Source organism: Sarcophilus harrisii, chromosome 2 (genome assembly GCF_902635505.1).
Source record: "Sarcophilus harrisii chromosome 2, mSarHar1.11, whole genome shotgun sequence".
Taxonomy (NCBI): domain Eukaryota; kingdom Metazoa; phylum Chordata; class Mammalia; order Dasyuromorphia; family Dasyuridae; genus Sarcophilus; species Sarcophilus harrisii.
In genome coordinates, this window is record NC_045427.1 from 348,955,567 (window position 1) to 348,981,884 (window position 26,318).

General features: G+C 32.6%; 1 protein-coding gene and 1 non-coding gene across 3 annotated transcripts in view; one reads left to right on the forward strand and one right to left on the reverse strand.

Annotated features, from left to right (window-relative positions):
- FSTL4 (follistatin like 4) overlaps positions 1-26,318 on the forward strand; it is a 790,888-nt gene that overhangs the window by 454,600 nt on the left and 309,970 nt on the right. The window lies entirely within an intron of this gene.
- LOC111720823 lies at positions 21,768-21,874 on the reverse strand. The gene has a single exon (XR_002770321.1). It is a non-coding gene; the product is annotated as a U6 spliceosomal RNA (small nuclear RNA).

Genomic DNA, 26,318 nt, shown 5'->3' on the forward strand with positions numbered 1-26,318 from the left:
TATCCAAGAGCATTTAATATTTTTCCAATTGGTTAGATCAGACTTAATTTGTGTGAAAAGTGGTCTGTAATTTTGCTCATAAAGTTTCTGATTTTCCCTTGGCAGATAGATTCCTAAATATTTTATATTATCAGTAGTTACTTTAAATGGAATTTCTCTTTGTAACTCTGACTGTTGGATTTTGTTAGTGATATATAAGAATGCTGATGACTTATGTGGGTTTATTTTATAACCAGCAACTTTGCTAAAGTTGTGGATTATTTCTAATAACTTTTTAGCAGAATCTCTGGGGTTCTCTAAGTATACCATCATGTCATCGGCAAAGAGTGATAATTTGGCTTCCTCATTGCCTATTCTTATTCCTTTAATCTCTTTCTCAGCTCTTATTGATATAGCTAGTGTTTCTAATACAATATTAAATAGTAACGGTGATAATGGGCAACCTTGTTTCACTCCAGATCTTATTGGGAATGGTTGCAGTTTGTCTCCATTACATATGAGATGCTGCTGATTATTTTAAGGAAAAGTCCATTTATTCCTATACTCTCAAGTGTTTTTAATAGGAATGGATGTTGGATTTTATCAAATGCTTTTTCTGCATCTAGTAAATGCATTTTTGAGATAATGATGCTATAAAAATTATATTCAATAAAAGGCCAGAGCAAAATAGAGCAAAAAGAAATTGGAAACTAAATAATCTCATCCTAAAGAATGAATGGGAGAATTAGCAAATCATGGACACAATAATGTCATCCAATAGAATGACTTTAATGAGACAATATACCAAAATTTATGGGATGCAGCCAAAGTGGTAATAAAGGGGAAATTTATATCTCTAGATGCTGACTTGAATAAAATAGAGAAAAATAAGATCAATAAATTGGGCTTGCAACTAAAAAAGCTAGAAAAAGAACAAATTAAAAACCCTCAATCAAATATCAAACTTAAAATTCTAAAAATTAAAGGCAAGATCAATAAAATTGAAAGCAAAATAATTATTAAATTAATAAATAAAATTCAGAGTTGGTTTTATGAAAAAGCCAACAAACTAAATAAATCTTTAGTTAATTTGATTAGAAAAAAAGAGGAAAATCAAATTACTATTCTTAAAAATGAAAAGGGAGAACTATCCAGCAATGAAGAGGAAATTAGAGCAATTATTAAGAGTTACTTTGCCCAATATTATGCCAATAAATTTGACAACCTAAGGGAAATGATGGAATAACTATAAACATATAAATTGCCCAGAATAACAGAAGAGGAAATAAATTACTTAAATAGTCCCATTTTAGAAAAATAAGTAGAAGAAGTTATTAATCAGCTCCCTAAAAAAAAAATCTCCAGGACCAAATGGATTGATAAGTGAATCCTACCGAAAATTTTAAAAAAGAATTAACTCCAATACCATATAAATGAATTGAAACAATAGGGAATGAAGGACCCCTACCAAATTCCTTTTATGACAAAGTCATGGTACTGATAACTAAACCAGGTAGGATAAAAACTGAGAAAGAAAATTATACCAATCTCCCTAATGAATATTGATGCAAAAATCTTAAATAAAATACTAGCAAGAGCATTACAGAAAATCATCCCCGGATAATAAACCACAACCAAGTAGGACTTATACTAGGAATGTAGGGCTAGTTCAATTTTAGCAAAACTATTAGCATAATTGACTATATCAATAATCAAATTTTAAAAAAGCATATGATTATCTTAATAGATGTGGAAAAAGCATTTGATAAAATCCAACACCCATTCCTAATAAACACTACAGAGTATAGGAATAAAGGGATTTTTCCTTAAAACCATCAGGAAACATTGTATGTAATGGGAATATACTAGAACCATTCCATTAAGATCAGGGGTGGAACAAGGTTGCCTACTAACACCATTACTATTCAATATTGTATTAGCAATGCTAGCTTTGAAAATAAGAGCAGAAAAAGAGATTAAAGGAATTAGAGAAGGTGATGGAGAAACCAAATTATCAGTCTTTTCAGATGATATGATGGTATACTTAAAGAGCCCTAGAAAGTCAACTAAAAAGCTATTAGAAGCAATCCATAACTTCAGCAAAGTTGCAGGATACAAAATAAATCCACATAAATCATCAGCATTCTTATATACATCACTAACAAAATCCAACGTCAAGAGATACAAAGAAAAATTCCATTTAAAATAACTGTCAATATTGTAAAATATGTGGGAATCTATCTGCCAAGGGAAAGTCTGGAACTATATAAACAAAACTACAAAACACTTTCCACACAAATAAAGTCAGATCTAAGTAATTAGAAAAATATCAAGTTGCTCAAGGATAGGTTGAATGAATATAATAAAGATAACAATACTCTCTAAACTAATCTATTTATTTATGCTATACCAAACAAACTCCCAAGAAACTATTTTACTGACCTAGAAAAAATAACAAAATTCATCTGGAAGAAAAAAAGGTCGAGGATTTCAAGAGAACTGATAAAAAAATTTTAAAAGAAGGTGACCTAGCTATAACAGATCTAAAACTATATTATAAAGTAGTGTTCATCAACAGAGCTGCTGATCAGTGGAATAGATTAGCTTCACAGAACAAAATAGTCAATGACTATAGCAATCTAATATTTAACAAACTTAAATGACCCAGCTTTGGGGAAAGAATTCACTTTTTGACAAAAACTGCTGGGAAATTGGAAGCTAGTGTGGTAGAAAATAGACATAAACACAAACCTAATACTGGATACCAGTTTTGTACAACCAAAACTAATACACACAAGATTAGAAGGAAAGCAACAAACAGTGGAAACATTTTTATAGCTAAAGAATCTGTTCAAGGCCTCATTTCTAAAATATATACGGAATTGACTCAAATTCACAATAGTTCAATCCATTCTCCGGTTGATAAATGGTCAAAGGATATGAACAATTTTCAGATGAAGAAACTGAAATTATTTGTGCCCACATGAAAAGGTGCTCCAAATCACTATTGATGAGAGAAATGCAAATTAAGACAACTCTGAGATACCATTACATACCTGTCAGATTGGCTAAGATGACAGGAAAAGATAATGATGAATGTTTATGGGGATATGGGAAAACTGAGACACTGATAAATTGTTGGTGGAATTGTGAATGGATCTAACTGTTCTGCAGAGCAATTTGGAACTATGCTCAACAAGTTATCAAACTGTGCATACCCTTTCACCCAGCAGTGTTTCTACTAGGATTATATTCCAAAGAGATCTTAAGGAAGGGAAAGGGACCCACATATGCAAAAATGTTTGTGGCAGGCCACTTTTTCGTGGCAAGAAACTGGAAACTGAGTGTATCCCCATCAATTGGAAAATGGCTTTACAAATTGTGGTATATGAATACTATGGAATACTATTGTTTTGTAAGAAATGACGAGCAGGATGATTTCAGAGAGGCTTGAAGAGACCTACATGAACTGATGCTATGTAAAATTAGCAGAACCAGGAGATCATTATAGACAGCAACAACAAGACTATATGACGATCAGTTCTTAGGGACATGGCTCTCTTCAACAATGAGATGATTCAAACCATTTCTACTTGGGCAGTGATGAAGAGAGCCATCTACACCCAGAGAGAGCACCATGGGAAGAGAGTGTGAAACACAAGAGCATTCTCACTCTCTCTGTTATTATTTGCTTACATTTTCTTTTCTTTCTTGGGTTTTCTTTTTCTTCCTTCTTGATTTGATTTTTCTCGTGCAGTAAGATAACTGTATAAATATGTTTAAATATATTGGATTTAACATGTATTTCAACGTATTTAGCATGTATTGGACAACCTGCCAGCTAGGAGAGGAGTTGAGGGAAGAAGGGGAAAATTTGGAACAAAAGGTTTTGCAAGGATCAATGCTGGAAAAATTATCCATGCATATGCTTTGTAAATAAAAAGCTTTAATTTAAAAAAAAAAGAAAATTATTTTAATTATTAGTGTGAGATGTTGATTTATACCTAGTTTCTTCTATATAGGTTTCCACTTTTCACAATGTTTTTTCTTGTCCACTATACCACAATTTTTGAAATCTTTATTCTTATCTTCCTTTTGTTATATGCTTAATCAATTCCATATTTTTCCTCTTTATTACTTAGCTAGTATCAAATTATTTTGATTGTAACTGTAATTTTATAAGATTGCTTGAAAGTTGTCAATAATGATTTGCCTTAATAGTTTTTTCTTTATTTCCTGTGTAATCCTTACTTTATTCTCTAGATAAATTTCATTATTTTTCTAGCTCTTAAATTAATATTTTGAGTATCTCATTTGCATTAAAGTCAAAACTAAATTACTTTAGTTAGTATTCTCATTTTTATCACAACTATGAGTACTTGATATTTCTTCAATTGTTTAGTTCAGTCCTTATTTTTTAAGCAAATATTTTATTTTTTTATTTAAATAATTCCTATATTTTATTTGGGGTATCAATTTTCTATAAACACTTTAAGTATAATTTTTTTAGATCTTTCCCCTGTTTTTTTTAATACACAAAAATATTTCTCTGGGTTTGTTATTCTTCTATTTTGCTCAAGTTGTTAATTGTATCAGTTCATTTGTAGTCTATTCTGTAAGGTTCTCTTGATAATACATCTTAAGTTACATGGTTTCATGTCTTCTTTTTATCTGCTCATTACTTCAATTCCATTTTTCTTATTACTATACCTGCTTATTTCTTATAGTATCAACTATTACATGAAAATGGAAATGCTTCCTTTACTCCTGTTTTATTCCACAAAACTTTTACGTATCTTGCTGTTTATTAGTTACATACATATATATATACCAATATTCAGAAAGATTAATTTTTCATTTATTTACAATTGTTTTAACAGGAATTGTTATTTGATTTTATTAGAAACTATTTGTTCATCTAATAATACAGTTGTGTTACTTTAACTTTGAAGTAATACAACTAATTTTCAGAGCCACTTATAATTAGATTCACTAACTAATATATTCTATTACCATTTTGCCCCTACAATAAAACTTTTGACTAAAGAAATTCAAGAATAAGAAAAAACATGCTTATCTACAAAACATTTATAGAATTTCTTTTGATTGTAGTAATAAATTATCAACCACTCACATACCTTTGAGAATCATTAAGTATATTATTGATTATTACTAGTGCAATAATCTTTTGTCATTCAAATGATGAAATGGACAGTTTTAAAGGAAATGTAGAAGAACTCTGTGAAGTCATGTCAAGTTAAGCAATAATAATCAATTCACTTAATATATGGAAAAGCTTTGTAAGGCTTTTAACTTCTAATCAGTGCAGTTATTTACCATCCGACCAGAAGGCTGAATATGAAATATGCCACTCCCCTCTTCCAAGGGATGTAATCCACTTAAAATGAGGAGTTCCATATTTTTCCAACATATGAGTTCCCTTTCCTCTACTTTGCAATGGGTTTGAAATAATGTTTTTCTCTTTTTTTTTCCTTAGAAGGAAATAGGCAGAATAGATCAGAAATCTTTTTATATATAGCTTTTTATTTACAAGATGTATGCATGGGTAATTTTTCAGCACTGACATTTGCAAAACCTTTTGTTCCAATTTTTCCCCTCCTTCCACCCAACCCCTCCTCAGTGGCAGGTAGACCAATACATGTTAAATATGTTAAAGTATATGTTAAATACAAAATATGTATACATATACATACAGTTATTTTGATGCACAAGACGAATTGGACTTTGAAATAGTGTACAATTAACCTATGAAGGAAATCAAAAATGCCGGTGGATAAAAATAGAGGCATTGGGAATGATGTGTATTGGTTCATGTATTCGTTCACACTCATTTCCAAGAGTTCTTTTGCTGGATGTAGCTGATTCTATTGATTACTGATCAAATGGAACTGATTTGGTTCATCTCATTGTTGAAGAGAGCCATGTCCATCAGAATTGATTATCATATAGTATTATTGTTGAAGTATATAATGATCTCCTGTTCCTGCTCTTTTCACTTAGCATCAGTTCATATAAGTCTCTCCAGGCTTCTCTGAAATCTTCCTGCTGGTCATTTCTTACAGAACAATAATATTCCATAACATTGATATACCAAAATTTATTCAGTCATTCTCCACTTGATGGGCATTCACTCAGTTTCCAGTTTCTGGCCACTACAAAGAGGGCTGCCACAAACATTCTTGCACATACAGGTTCATTTCCCTTCATTAAGATCTCTTTGGGATATAAACCCAGTAATAAAACTGCTGGATTAAAGGGTATGCACAGTTTCATAACTTGTTGAGCATAGTTCCAAATTACTCTCCAGAATGACTGGATGTATTCACAATTCCACCAACAATGTATCACTGTCCCAGTTTTCCCACATCCCCTCCAACATTCAGCATTATCTTTTCCTGATAGATCAGAAATCTTATAGGCTAACAATGTTATATAATAAAATCAAAATCAAGATTAAATAAAAATTCTTCCTAAAGCATTTACCAGTATGTAAGTACTGGTTAGGTATCACCTAGACAAGAGAGACAAATAGGGAGGGAAAGGAAATGACCATCCTGATCTAAAAGTAGATCTGTTAAAATAAAACCAAGTCTCTTTAGAGGCTTGGTAGTGTAGTTAAGTGAATACCAAGTCTGAAATCAGGAAGACTCATTTTCCTCAGTTTAAAACTGACCTTAGGTGAGTCATTTACCCTTATTGCCTCAGTTTTTCATCTGTAAAATAAGATAGAGAAGGAAATGGCAACCCTCACCAGTAAATTAGAAAAGGAAATTACAAACTGATAAAACTGCAAATCGGATTATAAAGAGTAATACATTACTGAACAACTGAACAAAAAGTATTGGTAAAGAGGGTAATGGATATCTAAGTTAAGAAAAAAGTTTACACATCAAATAAATGTTGAAAAGAGAAACTGTGATGGCAGAGCTACAATGATGGAGTGAAGAGGTTGCCTGATCTTCTCTAAAATGTTCTAAATGTCTTTCCCTTTCCCCCCCCTTATCTTTAAAAGCTTTTTATTTTCAAAACATATGTATAGTTTTCAACATTCACCCTTGCAAAACTTTGTGTTCCATTTTTTTTCTCCATCTCTTCTTCCTACTTCCTTGCTTAGACAGTAAATAATCCAATATATGTCAAACCTGTGCAATTTTTCCATATATATTTCAACACTTATGGTGCACAAGAAAAATCAGGTCAAAAAGGGAAAAAAAATGAGAATGACAACAATAATCAAGCAAACAACAAAGAAGTGAAAATACTATTTCGTGATCCACACTCACTTCCCACAGTCCTCTCTCAGAATGCAGCTGGCTTTCTCCATCACAAATCCATTGAAACTGGCCTGAATCCCTTCACTGTTGAAAAGATCTATGTTCATATTATTATCATATAATTTTCGTGTTGCTGTATACAATGATTTCTTGGTTCTACTGACTTCCCTTATCATCAAGGCCTTCTGAAATCATCCAGGTGATCATTTCTCATAGAAGAATAATAGTCCATAACATTTACATATCATAACATATTCAGCCATTCTGTAACTGATGGGCATGCACTCAATTTCCAATTTTTTGGTAATATAAATAAGGTTGTTACAAACATTTTTTCTTATGTATGTCCTTTTCCCTTTTTTATGATCTCTTTGGAATACAGGCCTGATAGAAATCCTACTGGATCAAAGGATATGCACACTTTACTAGCTCTTTGGGCATAGTTCCATATTGCTCTCCTGAATGATTGAATCAGTTCACAACTCCACCAACAATGTATTAACGTACCAGTTTTTCCACATTCCCTTCAATATTCATCATTATTTTTTCCTGTCCTCATAGACAATCTGAGAACTGTCTAATGCTACCTCAGAGTTGTCTTAATTTGTATTTTTCTCAATAATGATTTAGAGCATTTCTTCATATGACTAGAAATGATTTTAATTTCTTCATTTGTAATTCTGTTCATATCCTTTGACCATTTGTCAATTGAAGAATGACTTGTATCCTTATAAATTTGAGTGAAGTTACTATATATTTTAGAAATGAGGCCTTTAGAAGAACTTTTGAATGTAAAAAATTAATAATGACTTGAAGCATCTTTTCATTTGGCTAGAAATAGTTTCAATTTCTTCAGCTGAAAATTATCTGTTCATATCTTTTTACCATTTATCCATTAGAGAATGGCTTGATTTTTTATAAATTAGAGTCAATTCTCCATATATTTTGGAAATGAGGGCCTAATCAGAACCTTTAACTATAAGAATGCTTTCCCAGTTTATTGTTTCCCTTCTGATCTTGTCTGCATTAATTTTGTTTGTACAAAAGCTTTTCAATTTGATATAATCAAAATTCAGATCCAGGGTAATCCTGATTGTGCCTCCTCGATATTTGAATTGTTTCTTTCTGGCTACTTGCAATATTTTCTTCTTGATGTGATGCTTCTGGAATTTATCTTCAACATTCCTTAGAATTTTCATTTTTGGGTCTCTTTCAGGAGATGATTAGTGGATGCTTTCAATGATTATTTCACCCTCTGCTTCAAGGATATCAAGGCAGTTTCCCTTTATGATTTCTTGAAAGATGTTGTCTAGACTCTTTTCAGTTTTCAGGTAGTATAATAATTCTTAGATTGTCTCTCTTGGATCTGTTTCCTAAGTCAACGTCTTTCTTATGAAGTATTTTACATTGTCTTCTTTTTTTTATTATTTTATTTGATTGATTCTTCTTTTACTACTGAGAATGGCAAAGTTATTTACACTTGTTTATCTCAGAACATTACTATCACTTTGTATACAGTCATTTCAATTTCCTTGAGTTTATAAAGGACTTTCCAGGTTTCTTTGGGTTTTTTTTTTTTCTGAGAGCATCCTGTTCACCATTTTCCATGGAACAACAATATTCCATTGCAAACATATACCACAGTTTATTGAGACATTTCCTAATTGATAGGCATTCCCTCAATTTCCAGTTTTTTTTCCCAGAAAAGAAAGCTTCTTTGAATTTATATCCTTTGATCATTTATCATTTGGAACATGGCTCTTAGTTTTTACTCACTTAAAAGAAAGTTGCTTTGAAATTCTTGTTACAATTACTATTGCTAATTGTATTCTTCCCTTTTATTATATTCCCTATCTCCTTTCATTCTGTCCTTTCTCAAAAGTGTTTTGGTACTGAATACTCCCTCTCCTATATGTACTTTCTTTTATCATCCTCCTCCCTTCCCATATCTCATTCCCCTCCTATTTTCCTGAGCATACAATAGATTTCTAAACCCATATTGAGTATTTATATTATTTCCTCTTTGAGCCAGTTCTGATGAGAGTAAAGTTCACTCAAAACCTCTCCTCCAGCTTTTCCCCCCAGTATAAAAACTCTTTTTTCCTCTTCGTAAAGGCAGATAATTTGCACTATTCCACTTCTCTTTCACTTTTTCCAGTACATTCCACTCTCCATAATTTCATCATTTTAAAAAAAGATATTATCCCTTCATATTCAACTCACACCTGTGTCCTCTATCTATATACTTTTCTAATTACCATAATAATGAGAAAGTTCTAATGAGTTATAAGTATCATCTTCCCATGTAGGAATATGAACAAATAAATCTTATTGAGTCCCTTATGATATCACTTTCCTAATTATCTCCTTATGCTCTTCCTGAGTCCTGTATTTGAAAATCAGTTTTTTCATTCATTTCTGACCTCTTCATGAATGCTTGACAATCTTCTACTTCATGCAATGACCATCTTTTTTTCTGAAGGGTTATCCTCAAGTTTGCAGGGTAGGTGATTCTTAGTTATAATTCTAGTTCCAATGCTCTTTGGAATATCATTTTCCAAGCCCTCAGATTAATTTCTTTAATATAGAAGTTGCTAAATCTTGTGTTTTCATGACTATGGATCCAAAATACTTGATTGTTTCTTTCTAGATGCTTGCAACATGGGAGTTCTAGAATATGAGAGTTTTCATTTTGGGATCTCTTTCAGGATATTGGTGGATTCTTTCAATTCCTATTTTACCCTCTGATTCCAAAATATTAGGACAGTTTTCCTTGATCATTTCTTAAAAGATTTTCGGACTCTTTTTTTTTTATTGTGACTTTCAGGTAGACCCATAATTTTTAAATAATTTCTTCTCATTCTGTTTTCCAGTTCAGTTATTTTTTTCACCTTTTTTTGGTTTGGCTTTATTGTATCTCAATTTCTTGTAAAATCATTGGCTTCCATTTAGTCAATTCTATTTTTAAGGACATATTTTCCTCAGAAAGCTTTTGTACTTTTTTTCTAAATTGGTCAATTTCATTTTTTAAGGCATTCTTCTCCTTATTAGCTCTTTGTAGTTCTTTTTGTACCACTGCAATTCTTTTTCTAATTTTTTCTCTCTTTCTCAATTTTAAAAATGCATTTTCAAATTTTATGGCCTAAGCCCAGTTCTTATTTTTCTTGGAGGCTTTGGATGTAGTATCTTTGACTTTGTTATCATCTTCTGAATCTGTGCTCTGATCTTCTTTGCCACCATAATAACTTTCAATGATCAGGAATGTTTTTTGTTGTCTGATCATTTTCCTAGCTTATTACTTGACTTTTTAATCTTTGTTAAAGTAGGAATTTGTTTCTAGGGTAGAGAGTGCACTGTCCCAATCTTATGGGATTTTGTTCAGCTGTTTTCATAGCTCCTTCTAGGGACCTGATCACAAGCACTCTTTTCTACCCTGGAGCTATTAGTAGTGTTCCACCCCACTACAGCTGTACGACTTAGTAAGATCTAACTCACTTTCCAAGTTCTCTTTGATGTCTCTGGGATGAGAGATCTGGAAGCACCAGTACTGCCACTGATCTGAAATCTAGTTGGGACAGGATCTGGGGCTGCACTGGTGTGGCACGCACTGCAACTGCAAGCTGAACTCGAACCCTGCTGTCACAGACTTTTGCTGCTGACCTTCTAAGACCTTCCCCTGCAAAATGTTCTAGTCCATCTTTTTGGGTGTTCTGATGAAATTTGTTTAGAGTCATTATGTTAAGGAATTTTCAGTGTTTTGGGGGAAAGGTTGGATGAGTTTCTGCCTCTATTCTGATATCTTGACCTTGCCTTTCTGCAGAATGGTTTTTTTAAAAAAAGATTTGGAAAGATTTAGAAGATCTGTATAAATTTTTAATCACTGAAACCTCCCAAGATATCTTGGAGTACTAATCTATCTTGAGATTCAGGGGTTTTCCTTGATTGACCAACAATAAATTCAGGCCAAATCCCAATTGATCATTGTTTTAGACCTGATTGATTTAGAAGAAATATAAATATCAATTGTTTCTATTTTGTGCAGAAAGCCTTAGAGTCTTCCCTTCTCACACTGATATTTTTTTCATTATGTAAAAAAGGCCATTTTAGATCTTATTTTCTACTAGCTTAAATCACTTGTTGGAAATTGCCTTAGTCAAACTTTCATCTGTTAAAGACCATTGTTTATTTTTTATTTATTTAAACAAAATAAAAAAAGAAAGAAAAAGGAAATTAAAATATACATTGTCTTTGGAAATATGTAATAATAAATTTCCATTTCAAGATAGTATGTGTTTTAATAGAAGACATAATATTAATGGATTGTACATCTTTGCTTCTTTGCATGTTATTCTTTTGTTCTCTGTCCACCCTATCCTTTTCATTTCCTACTCCCTATCACCAAGAAAGCTGCAGATAAGCATGAATGTATTTATCTTTACACACACACACACACACACACACACATACACACACACACGTACATACAAATATCCATAAAGATGTACACATATACTACATACACACACAAATAGATATGCATATACAACAGTATTAATATGGCTGACATCATGTAAATTTCTCTCTTATTTGAATCTTTAAGTGTGACTTTGAAATTAATGATCACTGGCCTTACTTTGTTCCCTAAAAAAATTCTATTCCTGATATTTTATTGTAGTTGTGAATATCTCCTATTTCTTATTCTTACTAATTCTTAACTCTTCTTGATATTAACCTCTCCCACTCTTGAATGTATTGTTCCCTAATAAACATATTGCTGATGTGAGTTGGTTTTCAGAATTTCTACTGCTTTTCCACTCTCTAACAATGCCTCTCTATAAGTATTTCCTCTGTACCTCATTTGTATAGCATTCTTACTATTTTTATTTTTTTCTAGACAGTTTTGCTTTTTAGAGTCATTTCATACTCAGCTCTGCCCCAATCTTTCTTTTGGACTACACAGTTAGACATATAGTTTACATTTCTACATATAAAATATAAACAGTTTGTCTTTATCTAGCCTTGAAATTAATTTTTGATGTTGGCTCATGTATTAATTTTTCTATTAAATTCAATGTTGTTTGAAACAAAAGAGACTTCATTAAATATCCATTTTTCTTTTTTTAATTATAGTTTTTTATTTACAAGATATATGCATAGTTAATTTTTCAGCACTGACAATTGCAAATCCTTTTGTTCCAACTTTTTCCCTCCTTCCCTCCACCCCTTCCCCCAGATAGCAGGTTTACAGATACATATTAAACATGTTAAAATATGTTAAATACAATATATGTATACATGTCCAAACAGTTATTTTGCTGTACAAAAAGTGTTGAACTTTGAAATAGTGTACAATTAACCTGTGAAGGAAATAAAAAATGCAGGCAGATAAAAATAGAGGGATTGGGAATTCTATGTAGTGGTTCATAATCATCTCCCAGAGTTCTTTCCTTGGGTGTAGCTGGTTCAGTTCATTACTGCTCCATTGGAAGTGATTTGGTTCATCTCATTGCTGGAGATGGCCACGTCCATCAGAATTGATCATCATATAGTATTGTTGTTGAAGTATATAATGAACTTCTGGTCTTGCTCATTTCACTCAGCATCAGTTCATGTAAGTCTCTCCAGGACTTTCTGAAATCGTCCTGCTGGTCATTTCTTACAGAACAATAATATTCCATAATATTCATATACCACAATTTATTCAGCCATTCTCCAATTGATGGGCATCCACTCAGTGTCCAGTTTCTGGCCACTACAAAGAGGGCTGCCACAAACATTCTTGCACATACAGGTCTCTTTTCCTTCTTTAAAATCTCTTTGGGAGATAAGCCCAGTAGTAACACTGCTGGGTCAAAGGCTATGCACAGTTTGATAGCTTTTTTGAGCATAATTCCAAATTGCTCTCCAGAATGGCTGGATGTATTCACAATTCCACCAACAATCTATTATTGTCCCAGTTTTCCCATATCCTCTCCAACATTCTGCATTATCTTTCCCTGTCATTCTAGTCAATCTGACAGGTGTTTAGTGTTATCTCAGAGTTGTCTTAATTTGCATTTCTCTGATTAATAATGACTTGGAGCATATTTTCATATGGCTAGAAATAGTTTAATTTCTTCATCTAAGAATTGTCTGTTCATATCTTTTGACCATTTATCAATTAGAGAATGGTTTGATTTCTTATAAATTAGAGTCAATTCTCTATATAGTTTGGAAATAAGGCCTTTATCAGAACCTTTGACTGTAAAAATGTTTTCCCAGTTTATTGCTTCCATTCTAATCTTGTCTGCATTAGTTTTGTTTGTACAAAAACTTTTCAATTTGATATAATTAAATTTTCCTTCCTCTTCCACAGGTCTTGAGAGGCAAACTATCCTATGCTCTTCCAATATTAAATATCCATTTTTCTTCAATATTATACTTACTTTTTTTTACTTCTTTTGATTGTTGACATGTGATATTCCTGTATTGTGGCATTTTACTGTATCTGCTAATAAATCCTGTATAATTCTAATTGTAGCTCCAGCATATTTGAATTGCTTTTATTTTTGTTTGTTTCTTCTAAATTTTCTCTTTGATCTTGGGTTTTTGAAATTTAGCAATAATATTCCTATATGTTTTCCTTGTAGGATTTCTTTGAAGAGGTGATTGGTAGATTTTTTTTCCTATTTCTACATTCCCCTCTTGTTCTATTACTTTTGGACAATAGCATATATAATCTTGAGGTGAAGCCTGTGGCTTCACTTCAGTTATCCTCTCTTACCTGGAACCCCAAACCATTTTCCTGTATGTACTAGCAGCTAGCTGCTTCCCTGTACCACTTCTTCTGCACCCCCTGGGTATTCTGATTCCTTCTCATCCAGGACCTTGACTCAGCAGTACAGCTGTGCTTACCATTCCTAATCAGCCAAGATTCGCCCAATTTTCCTAGATTTTCCTAGTTCCTTGACTTTCCACATTGTCCTGGAATTGAAAGTTCCTGCTGTTAGAACTGAGGCTACTCCAAAGACAGCTAACCCCTAAGCTCCCAGCTTTATGCTTCTGTGGAACTTGCCTGGAGGGGACTTCTTGAGTTGTTCCAAGAGGACCCCTGTTCTGTCAAGAGTCTAATTTGTTTTTGACTTGTCTTTGCTCACCCGAAGGTGTGATTTTGTTTTGATTTGGGGGAAATCTAGAGAGTTTAGAATTTTCTTTCCAACTGTGCTATCTTTCCAGAATCTTTTAAAGATCTTATTTTAAAAAGCCTATGTCTCTCACAGCATTCAGAATTATCTTTTGTCATCCTGATGTACATAAGGTATTTGGACCCAATGGCTCTGGCCAGGAAAGTGAGGCTGCTGACTTTGTACAGCCCATGCTCACTTAAATCTAACTCACATGCATGTCATTGCATCACCTCACCTCCCTAATATGATAGTCCTCTTACAAAAACAAGAACAAACAACAACAACAAAGTGAAGTGACCTAAACCAGAGAATACTGCATACTGTAAAAGGAATATTATATGATGAACAACTGTAAATGACATCTATCCTTATCAGGAAAGTGACCCAAGAAAATCCCAAATGACTCATGATTAAAAGTACTGTCCCCCTCTAGAGAAAAAATCTTGTGTCATCTGAAGACAGACCAAAGTATGCTATTTTCCTTTCCTTCTCTCTTATTTTATGTGTTTTCTTATACAAAATGATTAATATGGAAATATTTTACCATAAAGCACACATATAATATATATGAGATTGCTTATAGTTTTACAGAGCAGAAAAAAGGGAGGGACATATAAATATCAGAATTCAAAACTTTAAAAATGAATGTTAAAATTGTTTTTATATATATTGGGGAAGAATAATTTTTTTTGTTTTTTCTAAATTCTAATTTACTTTTTGTTTTTCAAAATACATGCAAATATTGTTTTCAACATTCATCCCTACAAAATCTTGTGGTGCAATTTTTTCTCCTTTACTCTCCACATTCTCCCTCTCCAAAGAACAAATAATCCAATATCTGTTCAAAAAAACATGTGAAATTTTTCTAAACATATTTCTACATTTATCATGCTATGTAAAGGGCAGGAACTTTGGAGAAATATACTCAAGGCTCAGTATGATTGATTTAATCCTACAAGAAATTATTAACTCAGTGGAATTGATAAGACAATGGTTATCTAGTTTAGCATATGAGTTCTCTAGTTCAGTATGATTAGTTTAATCTTACACCAAATAATAGTTCCCTAGTGATATAATGATTTGTTTATACTCAATATACGGTAATGATACAATTGTAATGGAGCATATAAACTGGGGACAAACTCAGCCAGGACAGAGAAGACTTGACTAGCCTTCTGGTGGTTTTCCTGCCTTCTGCACTGAAACCAAGACCCATTCTGCAGGGCTTCCAGAAAGCCAGCCTAGCCCCAGGTGAAGGAGACAGACTGTGAAGGAGATAATAAAGACTTTGGACTTTATCCCTGACTATTCTCATGGTGATTACTCTGCTAACATGAAGACTGGTCCCAAGACCTCCAGAAAGCTAACCAGAACCTTACAATGTTACACAAAAAAAAATCAGATCAAAAAGGGGGGAAAATGAGAAAGAAAATAACAAGCAAGCAAACTACAACAATAGAAACATAGAAAATATTATGTTGTGATCCCCAATCAGTCCCCTTAGTCATCTCTCTAGATGCATATGGCTCTCTCCATCACCAGACTATTAGAACTAGCTTGAATCACATCATTGAAAAGAAAAAAGTCCATTACAGTTGATCATCACATAATCTTGTTGCTGTGTACAATGTTCTCTTGGTTCCACTCACTTCACTGAGCCTTTCTGGAATCATCCTGCTGATCATTTCTCATAGAGCAGTACGATTCTACTACATTCATACTCCATAACTTATTCAGCTATTCCCCCACAGATATGCATCCATTCAGTTCCCAATACCTTGGCGGTACAAAAAGGACTACAATAAATTATTTTGACCATATGGATCCTTTTCCCTTTTTTATGATCTCTTTGGGATACAGACTCAGTAGAGATACTTCTGGATCAAAGGGTATGCACAGGTTAATAACCCTTTGGGCATAGATCCACATTGCTCTCCAGAATGTTTGGAATACTTTACACCTCCACCAATAATGTATTAGTGTTCCAGTTTTCCCACATCCCCTCCAACATTTAACATCTTTTCCTTTCTCTTATCCATTATGTGAAAAGGTTTGTCATAGCTTCCTCAATTTGTATCTTTGAATCAAGAGTGATTCAGAGCATTTTTTCATATGACTAGAAATTATTTTAATTTCTTCAACTGAAATTTTTCTGTTCATATCCTTTGACCATCTGTCAATTGGAGAATGGCTTGTATTGTTAGGCATTTGAGTTAATTCTCTATATATTTTAGAAATGAGGCCTTTATCAGAAACCTTAGATGTAATTTTTCCCTTTAGTTTCCTGCTTCCCTTCTAATCCTGGCTGGATTGGTTTTGTTTGTACAAAAATGTTTTTACTTAATATAACCAATTGTTTCTCTAGTTCTTTTTTGGCCATAAATTCCTTCCTTCTCTAACGATACAAGAGGCACACTACCCCTTGTTCTCCTCATTGGCTTATAGTATCACCCTGTACGTCTAAATCATGAACACATTTTAATATTATTTTAGTATGGGGTGTTAGGGGTTGGTCAATGCCTATTTTCTGCCATAATTTTTTCAGTCTTTCCAATAAATTTTGTCTAATAGTGAGTTCTTATCCTAGAAGCTGGACTTTTTGAGTTTTTAAACCACTAGATTATTATAATCATTGACTATTTTGTCTTATGAAACTATCCTATTCTATTAATCTACTACTCTATTAGCCAGTTCCCAATAGTTTTGTTAAACAATGTCTTATAATATAGTTTTAGGTCTGGCACAGCTAGACCACCTTAATTTGTATTTTTTCATTAATTCCCTTGAAATTATTGATCTTTTGTTCTTCTAGATGAATTTTGTTATTATTTTTCTACCTCTATAATTTCTTGGCAGTTTGATTGGTGGGGCACTGAATAAGTAGATTAATTTAGGTAGAATTGTCATTTTTATTATATTACTCATGCCTACCCACAAGTATTTGATATTCTTCCAGTTGTTTAGATCTGGCTTTATTCATTTGTAAAAGGGTTTGTAATTGTGTTCATATAGTTCCTGTCTTTGTCTTGAAAGGTAGACTCCCAAATATTTTATATTATCTAACGTTATCTTAAATGGATTTTTTCTTTGTATCTTTTGCTGCTGGACTTTGTTGGTAACATATAGAAATGCTGATGATTTATATGTATTTATTCTGTATTCTGCAACTTTGCTAATGTTGTGAATTGCTTCTATTAATTTTTTAGTTGATCTGTAGGATTTTCTAACAATATCATCAAATTGTCCACAATAAGTGATAATTTTGTTTCCTCATTACCTACTCTAATTCCTTTAATTTTTTTTCTTCTTTTATTGATAAACCTAACATTTCTAATACAATATTGAAGAGTAATGGTGACAGTGGTCAACCTTGTTTCACCCCTGATCTTATTGGGAATGATTCTAGTTTATCTGGATCCATTATATATGATGATTATTGATGGTTTAAAATACATGCTACTGCTTATTTTAAGAAAAACTTCATTTATTCCTATGCTCTTTAGTTTGTTTGTTTGTTTTAAATAGGAATGAATGTTGGATTTTGTCAAATACTTTTGGTGCATCTATTGACATAACCATATGATTTCTATTAGTTTAGTTATTGATACAGCCAATTGATATAGTATAGTTATTGATATAGCCAATCAATAGCCAATATTTATATAGCCAATTGATATAACCAATTGATATAGCCAGTTAATAGTTTTCCTTTTATTGAAGCACCCCTGCATAAATCCTACTTAGTAGAAATCCTATTTGGTCAGAGTATATTATCCTGGAGATAAATTGCTGTGATTTCTTTGCTAATATTTCATTTAAGATTTTGACATTAATATTCATTAGGCAAATTGGTCTATAATTTTCTTTTTCTGTTTTGACCCTACTTGATTTAGTATCAACAATATATGTACCACAAAAGAAATTTGGTAGTGTTCTTTCTTCCCCTATCTTTCCAAATACTTTGCATAGCATTTGAATTCATTGTTCTTTAAATGTTTGATGGAATTCAGTTGTCAATCTATCTCCCCTAGGAATTGTTTTTTCTTATGGAGGTCATTAATAACTTGATCAAGTTTTTTTTTTATTTTCTAAACTTGGTTAGTTAAGTAATTTATATCCTCTTCTATTAAACTGGGCAATCTATATTTTTGTAAGTATTCACTTATTTCACTTAGGTTATCAGATTTATTAGCATGCAGTTGGGCAAAATAGCTCCTAATTATTGCTTTAATTTGCTCTTCATTGGTGATAAGTTCACCCTTTTTATTTTTGGTAATTTGATTATCTTCTTTTTTTGTAATCAAATTAACTAAAGGTTTATCTATTTTGTTGATTTTTTTTTCATAATACCAACTCTTAGTTTTTGTTATTTGTTCATTAATTTTTCTTCATTTCAATTTTATTAATCTCTACTTTTATTTTCAGAATTTCAAATTTAGTATTCAATTGGAGGTTTTCATTTATTATTTTTCTAGATTTTTTACTTGCATGCCTATTTTATTCATGTAAGCATCTATAGATAAAATTTCTACTAAGAATGTCTTTGACTGCATCCCATAAATTTTGGTATGTCGGACCATTATTGTCATTCTTTTGGATGAAATTATAATTTGTTTTTTTTTGATTTGTTGTTTCTCCCACTCTGTCTTTAATAGATTGTTTAGTTTCCAATTAATTTTCCATCTTTTTCTCCTAACCCTTGATAATATGTAATTTTTATTGCATCATGATTTGAAAAAGATGGATATCTTCTTCTGCATTTAATTGTGAAATTTTTATGGCCATAGTCAATTTTTGTGTAGGTTCTATATACCACAGAGGAAAAGGTATATTATTTTCTATCCTCATTCAATTTTCTCCAATGGTCTATCATACCTAACTTTTCTAAAATCCTATTCACATCCTTAACTATTTTTCTTTTTTTGCTTATTTTGTGGTTTGGTTTAGCTAGTTCTGATGGAGGGAGGTTAGATCTGTATATTATACAGATCTAATATAGATTTGTTGTCTATTTCTTCTTGGAACTCTCAACTTCTTCTCTAGGAATTTGGATGCTATACCACTTGGTGAATATATGTTTAGTATTGATATTACTTCGTTGTCTCTGGTATTTTTAGCAAGATGTCATTTGCTTCCTTATCTCTTTTAATTTGATCTATTTTTGCTTTTGGTTGATCTGAGATGAGGATCGGAATCTCTGCTTTTTTTGTACTTTAGCTGAAGCATAACAGATTCTGCTCCAGCTTTTTACATTTATTCTTTATGTATTACTCTGCTTCAAATGTTTCTTATAAACAACATATTATAGAATTCTGGTTTTTAATCCACTCAGTTCTCTGCTTCTGTTTTAGCACAGGGTTCATCCTATTTACATTCACAATTAAAATTACTAAGTCTCTATTTTAGCCATTCTGTTTTCCCCAAATTATATTAAACCCTTTCCCTCCTCATCAATGTTTTGCTTCTGAATACCCCCTCCCTCAATCTGCCCTCCCTTTTTTCAACCTCTCCCCCCTTTCTTATCCCTTTCTCCCTTTGCTTCTATTCTCCCTTATATTAGCCTTCCCTTTTCCTTTTCTCTTTCCTTTCCTACTTCCCTGAAGGATGAGACAAGTTTTTATATTAAGCTAAATATGCATGCTATTTCCTTTTTGTATCAAACTTGATGAGTTCAAATAATGCTCATCATCTTCCTTCCTTTCTTTCCCTCACCTGCAATAGGTCTTTTGTGTCTTTTCAAAATGTGATGTAATTTACCCCCATTTTACCTCCCCTTTCCTCTTCTTCCAGTACAATCCCTTTTCCACCCCTAGTTTCTTTTTTTATGTTATCATATTAAAATCATCTCTAAGTATACCCCTAACAGAGATACAGTTCTCCAGAGTTACACTTATCATCTTTTTATGGAGGATATGGAATCATTTTAACCTTTAAAAACATTTTTCCTTCTCTTTTTACCTTTTTATGCTTCTTTTGGGTTCTGTATTTGCAGATCAAATTTTCTGTTCAGCTCTTTTCTTTTCTTTTTTTATTATAGCTTTTTATTTATAAGATATATGCATGGGTAATTTTTCAGCATTGACAACTGCAAAACCTTTTGTTTCAATTTTTCCTCTCCTTCCCCCCAACCCCTCCCCCAGATGGCAGGTAGACCAATACATCTTAAATATATTAAAGTATATGTGAAATACAATATATGTATACATATCCATGCAGTTATTTTGCTGCACAAGACGAACCAGACTTTGAAATAGTATACAATTTGCCTGTGAAGGGTATCAAAAATGCCGGTGGAAAAAAATAGAGGGATTGGGAATTTTATGTAGTGGTTCATACTCATTTTCCAGAGTTCTTTTGCTAGGTGTAGCTGGTTTAATTCATTACTGCTCTATTGGAATTGATTTGGTTCATCTCATTGTTGAAGAGGGACATGTCCATCAGAATTGATCATGATATAGTATTGTTGTTTAAGTACATAATGATCTCCTGGTCCTGCTCATTTCACTCAGTATCTGTTCTTGTAAGACTCTCCAGGCCTTTCTGAAATCATCCTGTTGGTCATTTCTTACAGAACAATAATATTCCATAATATTCATATACCACAAGTTATTTAGCCATTCTCCAAATGATGGACATCCACTCAGTTTCCAGTTTCTGGCCACTACAAAGAGGGCTGCCACAAACATTCTTGCACATATAGGTCTCTTTTCCTTCTTTAAAATCTCTTTGGGATATAAGCCCAGTAGCAACTCTGCTGAATCAAAGGGCATGTACAGCTTGATAATTTTTTGAGCTTAGTTCCAAATTGCTCTCCTGATTGGCTGAATGTACTCACAATTTCACCAACAATGTATCAGTGTCCCTGTTTTCCCACATCCCCTCCAACATTGCGCATTATCTTTCCCTGTCATTCTAGCCAATCTGACAGGTGTGTAGTAGTATCTCAGAGTTGTCTTAATTTGCATTTCTCTGATTAATAATGACTTGGAGCATCTTTACATATGGTTAGAAATAATTCCAATTTCTTCATCTGTGAATTGTCTATTCATATCCTTTGACCATTTATCAATTGCAGAATGGCTTGATTTCTTATAAATCAATCAATTCTCTATATATTTTGGAAATGAGCCCTTTATCAGAACTTTTGATTGTAACATGTTTTCCCAGTTTATTTCTTCACTTCTAATCTTGTCTGCATTAGTTTTATTTGTACAAAAACTTTTCAATTTGATATAATCAAAATTTTCTATTTTGTGATCAATAATGATCTCTAGTTCTTCTTTTTGTCATAAATTTCTTCTTTTTTCCACAGGTCTGAGAGGTAAACAGAAATATGGAACACTTCACGAATTTGCGTGTCATCCTTGTGCAGGGGCCATGCTAATCTTTTCTGTATCATTGCAATTTTAGCATATGTGCTGCCGAAGTGAGCACTCAGCTCTGGTCTTTTCATCAAAAAATGATTGACAATCCACTATTTCATTGAATGTTTATTTTTTTCCCTGAACATTAATGCTTTGTTTTGCTGGGTAGCTGATTTTTGGCTGCAGTCAAAGCTTCTTTGCCCTTTGTAATAAAATATTCCAGTCCTTCAGTCCTTTAAAGTGAAAGCTGCTAGGGCCTGGGTAATCCTGATTGTGGCTCTTTGATATTTGAATTGATTCTTTCTTGCTGCTTGCAGTATTTTCTCCTTAACCTGATAATTCTGGAATCTAGCTACTATATTTCTTGGTGTTTTCATTTTGTGATCTTTTATAAAGGGTAATTGGTAGATTCTTTCCATCATTATTTTATCCTTTGGTTCTAGAATATCAAGGCAGTTTTGCTTGATGATTTCTCAAATGATGTTTTCCAGGCTCTTTTTTTCACTGTGGCTTACAGGTAGTGCAATAATTCTTAAATCATCTCTCCTGGTTCTATTTTCCTGGTCAGTTGTTTTCCAGATGAGGTATTTTACATTTTTCTATCTTTTCATTGTTTTGTTTTGGTATAATTGATTCTGCGTGTCTCATTGAGTCATTCACTTCCATTTCTCCAATTCTAACATTTTCTTCAGTTAAACTTTTTTACCTCTTTTTGTATTTGGCCAATTGTATTTTTAAAGGTGTTGTTTTGTTTTAGGGATATTTTTCCCCATTTCACCCATTCTATTTTTAAAGGCGTTGTTCTCCTATTCCATTTTACCAATTCTTTTTCAAGGAGTTTTCTTTTTTATTTTGCCAAATATATTTTAATTGGTATTTTTTCAATATATATATATTTTTATTTCACCACATGTGTTTTTAAGTAGTTGTTTTCTTCAGTTTCTGTTTACTTTAACAAACTATCCTGCAAAGCTTTCATTTCCTTCTTCCACTTTTTTCTCATGCTCTTTTAAGATCCTTCCAAGAGAACCTTTCAAGTTGGAACTAAGTATATATATCCCCTTTTGATGTTTCTTCTGGAAGCATTTTGCCTTTAGTGTCCTCAGGGTTTGAGTTCTATTCTTCCCTGTTTCCATAATAGCTAGCTATGGTTAGATCATTTTTTGTTTTTTCCTCATTTTTAAGCCCTGCTCCTGGGACACAGAGGAGATTGTCCCAACCTTCCTCTACTGGGTGACAGAAGCTTCATGTTGTGCAGGCATCATGGTGCTGCAGTGGAACTCCCTGTACTGGGTAGACCTGGCTCCACCCTGTCTATCATGCTAGGATTCAGGGGCTCACTATTTGCTATCTGTAGTTGCATTTGAGGTCTTATAGCTAATTTTCTAATCTATTGGCTTTCTGAAACAGGACAGAGTAGCCAATGCTGCTGTATTTTGGCTGAGTGTCCTACTATATTCCCTGTGCAGGACTTCTCTGCCCTTATTGTGACCTGGTTCACATCACCCTCTTCCCAATTGAGACAGAACTTTCCTGAAATCCTTCCAAGATAGCTTCTGCTGGAAATCTGTTACACTCCAAATATTTGTAGGTTCTGCTGCTCCAAAATCCATTCAGGGTCTTGATTTAGTGTTGATTCTGAGGGAATTCAGGAAGAGCTCAGGCAAAGTCCTGTCTATTCTCCACCATCTTGATTCTGCTCATAAATATTTTTTAAATAAACAAATTGACCCTCCTTTTACTCCACAAAAAGTTCTTGTTTTGGCAAAAGCATCTTCCTAAGGATTAAAAGATTCTCTTGCTTATTTTTAAGAGAAGCACATAGGTTATTATTCATAACATTCATAAACTATCTTAAAGTGAAAACCTATAGCTAAATATATCCTACAACTTTTAGAAGTAATAAAATGTCACCCATTTCTCTACAGAAAGAGAATTTGTGATTTGTACCACTTATCTCTGGAAGAGGGAAAGATTGATAGGAATGACAAGATCATATTGGATAATAATTAAATTATTGATCTAATATGATTCATAATTAACCACACAGGCCTTTCCAAGGAGAATATAAAGTGGATGCTACTCACATTATTGAGTCCTCACCAAAGAATCCCTATAGTGTCAGTCATCAAAGACAATAAAAAATGCTAAGGTTTCTGTGCCCTGTAAAATGGTTCATTCTTGTACAATGGAAATAAATCTAGTTTTAGACAAAAAGGAACTCCTTTTTCAGTCTCACATGGAAATGTTAAACCCTTATAATTTTGAGCTTATCTCATCGTATCTACGAGGTGTGAGGGTTTGTCTACTTAATGCCCAAGCTCCTGTTCAGTTTTAAATCTATAATCTTCTAAATGAATCAGATTTTAGTGATATGATCAAGTAAGGTCTATGAGAATATGTTTATCATGCTTGCATCTAAAAATTGTTTTAATCAGAAAAAATTAATCCACAACATATTTTTTACATTTTAATCCATTTGCCAGAGATAGTGATAGATAATGTCAATATGGATCATAGTTAATGTTTTGAATAGGTTCTGACATTTTAGTAACCTAATGAATTATCTTAAGGTTGACCTGTAATCTACTTGGTCCCGTATTTTCAATGGAAGAGCTAAGCAAGAATCAATGGCGAGTGGACAGTAAATTCATTATATAGAATGTGAAAAGTTGAAATGACATTATTCATCATCCAGTCTCTAATTTATATTATTTTAAAATAGGAAAGATGAGGCTTTCAATAGTTGCTGAAGAAATGTATTGTGATTTGCTTTGACCATAATGGAATTGAATGCTACAAAAGCCAAATGATAACATTTTCTTAGAGCAGAACCAGGATTTTTGTTCTTTTGAATTCTAAGACAGTGCAGCAACCTCATTGTACAACGTATGATGCCTCCTACAAGGAATTCTCACCAAAGATAAATTAGTGACTTTTGCGAAATGCAGGCCTCTGTTGCTTTAAACAAGTAGCATTATAAAGAAATGTGCCTAATTCCAGAGATCTTTTACATTTATTAAAATTTTCAAACATTATACTTTTTCTACCAATCATAGGAGGTATGTGTAAAAGGTATACACTGTTTCTTTTATAATTCTGAGCAACTTTCCATCTTTTTAATAGTGTTGCAAATGTCTAATAGCACATTGTAGGGTAGTTATCAATTGAATCTGGTAGGTGAGAAAATGTTCAAACTAACTAACAAAAAAAGTCTGTAATGGTTACATTAATCAAAACTACATCGTTTTAGGATGTGAATTATTGATGCAATTATTGTTCAAGATTTCATCAATAGGCGTAACTTCAACATGGGTAGGAAGATCTCATGTGTATTAATACACTGACAGGAAAGCATGAGGAATGATAATTATTTTTTGCATGGAAGAAAGCATTAAAATTATTGTAAATTTTTAAACATACAATCTTTGGATTAATAATTCAATTCTTCAGATGTCCATGATTTTTCATTATACCTCTTGCCAGTAATTCATACTATGGTCTCTTTTGGTCTCAATTAAAGGACATTCATTGTTCAAGTAAATAGCATCATCAAGCTCCAGTTATTTTATGCAGTTTTCACTAAATCACAATATTTTCCTTAAAAAATTATATGTCAATGGAAAAGCCTACCTTCCTGCAAGCTAAGATACCAAGAAATCTACCAAAGTAATAGGCTTGGGATATAAGTTGATTATTAATTCACATCATCAGCACTCTTCTTCCTCCACTCTTCTTTCCTCTGTTCTCTGTGGAGTTACAAAATCAAATATACTAATTTTTATTCTATAATCCATTTAGCAATTTTTATTCTGATGATTTTGGCTCTTTTATGCTATCCTCAGAGGATTTGTGATGATAGACTTTCACAGTCATCGTTAATAATATGAAATTCTTTTACCTGAAATCACTTTTGTTCTATTTGGCACTTGGTGTAAAATTCTCCCTTCACTGTGCATATAGTTGGTACTATCCCATTTCAAGTCAAATGATTGGAAGAGTGATGACTGCAGCGGAAGCATCCATTATGTTTTTAAAATTTCCTTTTAGTATTTATCCTCCTACTTTGTATCACCACCATCTTTTTGCCAAAAAGTTTTGAATTAATTTCATGATAAATTAGTAGCACCCAAGTATTTGCTATGATAAGTTTCATGTTCCAACTCACCATTTATCCAATTAGCACATAACATGATGATTTAGAACCTGCTTAAACTCAATAACTCACTCCACATCCTACATGTCTTATTCTGCAGGTAACAAATGATATAGTCAGCCATTTGATTCTTTAATCTCTATGTTTAAATTCTTAGTAGACTAAACACAAAGGCAACTTTTAAGCAGAAATCTTCAGCTCTCATTGTAGTGTTCCCTTATTATTTGCCAGCCTTCTGAACTGAATGACACTTATGCAACCTTAGAAGCCCAAAATAGAACACAGCTTCATTCCGTTTATTCATAAAGTTCATTCTGTCACATGCTAGTGGAGAAATTAAATGAGACCCTTGAGTACA